Source organism: Giraffa tippelskirchi, chromosome 10 (genome assembly GCF_054371585.1).
Source record: "Giraffa tippelskirchi isolate mGirTip1 chromosome 10, T2T-mGirTip1v1.2.pri, whole genome shotgun sequence".
Taxonomy (NCBI): domain Eukaryota; kingdom Metazoa; phylum Chordata; class Mammalia; order Artiodactyla; family Giraffidae; genus Giraffa; species Giraffa tippelskirchi.
The window spans coordinates 160,375,245-160,380,778 of record NC_137284.1 but is presented as its reverse complement, the minus strand read 5'-3'; the positions used below and the strand labels follow the sequence as shown (position 1 = coordinate 160,380,778).

General features: G+C 45.9%; 1 non-coding gene across 1 annotated transcript; it reads right to left on the bottom strand.

Moving 5' to 3' along the window:
• Positions 1-5,235: 5,235 nt before the first annotated feature.
• TRNAG-CCC (transfer RNA glycine (anticodon CCC)) lies at positions 5,236-5,308 on the bottom strand. The gene has a single exon. It is a non-coding gene; the product is annotated as a tRNA-Gly (tRNA).
• Between the last annotated feature and the right edge of the window lie 226 nt (positions 5,309-5,534).

Below are 5,534 nucleotides of genomic sequence, written 5' to 3'. Positions count from 1 at the left end.
GTTCCTCTGCCCGCCCCTCGGCCGTTGCCTGTTATGGACCACCAGAGTAACTGCGAGAGCAGCTGACCTCATCCTGTCCCGCTCCTCGTGGGCAGAGGGGAACCCAGTCCTGTCCCGCTCCTCATGGGAAGAGGGGAACCCAGTCGATAACTCCTGCCAGCAAGCGCGCGCCCCTCTTTTGGCTGGTCCTGGAACAATACTGGATCCCTGTGTTAGTCTGTGGTCCTAACACAGACTTATTTACTTTTGCTAATGAGACAGAATTAGGAGGCTGGGATTTTCACAATGTTAGACATTATGCTCTCTAAGCCAACCAAGCTAATTATTTACAGGATCAGGGATATTCACTACCACTCTCCCAGTCTATTATTTATTATTGCAACATATCTAAAAGGTGTTAACCACATTTGAATTTAAATAGAATGGAACAGTCATGATTTCATAATAAAAAGTTTATCCCTGTGAATTTTGAAAATTAATCTGATTTATTCCTACTTGGATTTCCAATGCTTCTGGAACAATCTTTCACAAACAAGTGTATGGTTTCTCATCAATGACCTGACTGTAGAAGCTGGCTGAGTGACCCTCAGTTTATGTTACACATCTATTTGCATGTTTTTTTCCTTGTAATCATAATTCAGGTAATAGACTAAATTCCACTCCTAAGACACAAGCCAGGAGCTAAGCGAGACAGACAGGATCACGATCGTGAGTAGCACTGAGTGGGCAGCTTCGAGGGGAGTCACAGTGCCGGCCGGCTTCCACATTTGTGCGAGTGAAGCTGATGACTCAGGCGCTCAGTCAGGAGGGCTGGTCACTAAGAACAATTACATTGGGTTGGCCAAAATTTTCGTCTGGGTTTTCCATAGACTCTTATGGAAAACCCAAATGAACTTTTGGGCCAACCTAGTAGAATCCCAGCCCTCTGAGATCTTCAGGAATACACACATTCTCTCTCTCTCTCTCACACACACACTTACACAAAGGCAGGGGGCTGGGTAAGCATTGAGTTCTCAGCCTTTAATTTTCAAAACAGCCAACTGAACAAATCAAAACCCAGAAGGTGAAGAGAGTACCAACTATCCAGGGAATGCAGACAGTGTAGACAGAGTATCATTCAGCCCAAACACTTACTCCAGCCTCAACTCAGACAAAATTATAATTTTTCTATATTGCAACCATAGCTCTACAGCCTAAAACAGTATAATGTAGTAATATGATATGATATACAGCATGAGCAACATAAAGCAACAACACATAATGCACAACACAATATAGCCACAAAGTAACACGGAGTAACATGAGGCCGTGTAAAGTAACACAACATAACATACACAATGGCATCTTTAACTGGACCTCTGCAACTTGCCCAGGTCCTTTCCAAATCCGTGCTGGACAGACTGAACCCAGGAAACAGTGGAGCGGTCCATGGACACTGAGGCCTCCAACACACCTGCAGAGACAGCCAAATTGCAAAGTTGCAACTGATGCCTTTAACAGTGTCTTTACATTGGAAAAATCAAAACAACAAAAACAACCTTAGACTGGGTAATGTGTGTGCTTAGTCGCTCAGTTGTGTCTGACTCTGCGACCCCATGGATTGTAGCCTGCCAGGCTCCTCGGTCAGTAGAATTTTCCAGGCAATAATACTGGAGTGGGTCACCACTTCCTTCTCCAGGGGATCGTCCCGACCTAGGGATCGAACCCGTGTCTCCCGCATCTTCTGCATTGGCAGAGGGATTCTTTTTTTTTTTTTTTTATAAATTTATTTATTTTACTTGGGGGCTAATTACTTTACAATATTGTAATAGTTTTTGCCATACATTGACAAGAATCAGCCATGGGTTTACATGTGTTCCCCTTCCCGAACCCCCCACCCACCTCCCTCCCCCTCCCATCCCTCTGGATCATCCCACTGCCCCGGCCCCGAGCCCTTGTCACATGCATCGAACATGGAATGGTGCTCTGTTTCACAGATGACAATACACATGTCTGGCAGAGGGATTCTTTACCACTGAGCTACCTGGGAAGTCCTAGACTGGGTAGTAGTGCCATACAATTTTGATCATGTGATTAATAAATGTTAGAGGTAGGACAAAAAAAAATAATTACAGAAATACTTTTTCAAATCAGCAGTTTTCACTGTGGCCACAATAAACATTTATCAAGATAGCCAATGAATGTAAAAACACCTACATCTCGTTAGAATACCAAAACATGTTCCGGGAGCATCTGAATTCATAAATTGCGGGATGAATGTTTTCAACATGCTGGCCTGATATAATTCACACAGATTATTTCTTGCCCTAAGAGCACTCTTTTGCACTGTGCATTATAGGAATGTCAGGCTGGATTTATATGAAGGGGGATTTCTGTAGGCGGTATTATTGATGGCAAATGGAAAATTCACCAGACACTGGAAATCGGAAGTACTCCTGAAAAACCTCTTTTTCACTTGAAAGGGCCATAAATCTAAAAATAATCTTACGTTCACAAGCAATCCTTTTATGCAATAAGTTGATAGCAAATATATTACCGAAGAGACACATAATTACCTTAAAATCTACCACAGTTAGAAATGTATTGGAATTCTTAAAACATAATTTAATTTCATACTGGTAAAAAATATAACATATTTTTAACTGTTCATTTTTTTCTTTGAGTTTCATCTTTTATTCTCAGATATATAAGGAAAAAGTAGGATTATGTATAAACTAATATCCTAGACTGTCCCAGGAAGCTCCAAAATTTCTAAATATATTAAAGGCTGATTTTGATGAAGAAGAGAAAGGGAATTTTTATCATCCCTTTCAGTATATAGAACCAGCAGTCCCAGAACTCTCCAGCCTGGCAGACATCATTTCCATGGCACTGTCTCCCTAAAACCAGACCTTCTGCGGACAGAAGGGAATGGCCTGGAGCATCTAGGCCCAGGGTTTTCTAGCCGCATGTTAGAATTATTAACGTGGCCAGCTCAGTTCAGTTGTCACTCAGTTCGTGTTTGACTCTTTGCAGCCCCATGGACTGAAGCACGCCAGGCCTTTCTGTCCATCACTAACTCCTGGAGTTTACTCAAACTCATGTCCCTTGAGTTGGTGATGCCATCCAACCATCTCATCCTCTGTCGTCCCCTTCTCCTCCTGCCCTCAATCTTTCCCAGCATCAGGGTCTTTTCCAATGAGTCAGTTCTTCGAATCAGGTAGCCAAAGTATTGGAGTTTCAGTTTCAGCATCAGTCGTTCCAACGAATATTCAGGACTGATTTCCTTTAGTACTGGCCAGCTCAAGGACACATTTTATACCTCCATTTCCATCTACATCTCCTTCTCCATCTACACCTGCATTTCCTTCCCCATCTCCATCTCTATGTCTCTATAACTGGGTATCTACCTCTACATCCGTAACCATCACCACATCTACATTGACATCCATAGCAAAACCATAACTACATCTCTAACATCTCCACCCACATCCCTAGCTATGATAGTTCCACATCCGCCACTGTCTGCACTGTAACCCCATCTCTGTCCCTGCGTCTACGACTCATTCTTTCTCCTGGGATGGCTGCAGAGAATGAGAGAGCGAGTTCTGGACTTGGAATTGAGATCTGGTATTGCCTCTGTGGTTTACTTACTGTGCAAGCTATTTTAACTTGCTAACTACTGTAATTACTAACTGGATAGTTATTTTACCCCATCACATTTCAGTTTCCTCATCTGTTAAAAAGGGATGCTCATCCTAGTTTATCTCGTTGGGTTATTGTAAATAATGGATAGCATGTGGTTTGTGAGCTACAAAATGCCGCATAAAAGTAAAACATTATTAGTGATAAAATAAGTCCAATTTGGGAAGTGCTAATAAATTAGGATAGATTCTCATTTTAAGGCTCCTTCTCCAGTGAACGACTGTGGCTTATTATGCTTTTTTCACTTTGGGAGGATCTGTGGGTTGTAAAGGAGGAACCAGGGGCCGGATCGCGGAGCTCTCTCCACTCTCCGCCGGTCCCTTTTAGTCAAATCAACATCGTAGGTTGATTTCACTAAAACAAATCGCCTTAAGACCCAGGGTACGCCCGTGATTCACGGAAAATGCAGTGTAAAGATAAGTAGGATACACAGCATCACCTTTGGTGCAAAATATGCCAGTCCTGCGATCTGTGACGGGCTCCGGCGCTCAAAACCCGGGACCAGGGCGAGGTGAGCGACTGATGCCTCGGAGGCCCCAGGAACAGGGAGGGCCAACCGCAGGCGCCCGGCGCGGACCCGGCAGAGCGCGTTTCGCTTGGCGCGTCTGCCCCCTAGCGGTGCCAGGGCGCCTCCTCCGAACGCCCTCCGGAGGAGGACCAACTGCGGACCGCAGGGGAGCGAAGGGAGGCCCCGGCCTTTGTCGGGGAGTGGCAGCCCAACCTCTGCTAACGCTTTTGACACTCAAGGCCAGACACACACCACTCCCATCAGACAAACATCAGGTTACTGAAGCGTTTTTCAAAGCAACGCTTCTGTTTGGTTCTTGCATTGAGCTTCACTTGAAGATTTCTTTTTTTTTGGTAATTTTTTGACCCGGCCGCTGGGCATGTGGGATCTTAGTTGCCCGACCAGGGATTGAACCCGCGACCCCTGCAGGAAGCCAGGTGTCCTAATTACTCGACCGCCAGTGCCTGAAGATTTCTTGACTTGGAGATAAACAGCTACCTCTGGAAAAGACCCTGATGCTGGGAAAGATTGAAGACAGGAGGAGAAGGGGACGACAGAGGATGAGATGAACGGCATCACGGACTCCATGGACATGGGTTTGAGTAAGCTCCGGGAGTTGGTGATGGACAGGGAGGCCTGGCATTCTGCAGTCTGCAGGGGTCGCAAAGAGTCGGAGACGACTGAACAACAACAGCCACCTCTATGGCCCTGTTCCCGCTGTGACTGGATCGTGGTCGACAGCAGGCCTTTGCGGAGAAGCTCTGGGAGAAGGTGTTAGGCACTGGAGAGGGAAATTGCAGGCACAGGTGCTGCCCTTAGAGAACTGATGCCGATAGAGACAAATACACAAAAACAACAACCACGTCAAGACCTGCATGCACGGCACAGTGAGACAATGCAACGCAAGGGTCTCAGGCTGTTTGTGTGTGTTTGGTTCGACTTTAAAAAAAATGTGTATTATTTATTTGATAATTTGTTTGGTCACATGGGATTTTAGTTGCAGCATTCGGCAAGCTAGATCTTTAGTTGTGTGTGGGATCTAGTTCCCTGACCGGGGATTGAACCCAGGCCCCCTGCATTGGGAGTGCACAGTCTTAGCCACTGGACCACCAGGGAGGTCCCCTGTCTCAATGTTTCGCAGTCACAGAAACCTCCCAAGAAGGTCAACTCTGGGCAGTAGCAAGCGCTGCTAATGACGGAGTGTTTTTCTGTCCTCTCAGGCCACAGCTTCTCACACCGCCCTCCAGGCCCCATCTGCGACCCTGGGCCCTCTTCACACCGTTCCTGCTGTGCATCTTTACGTCCTGATGGCTTGCCGATGAGCTGGCACCTGCGCTCAGAC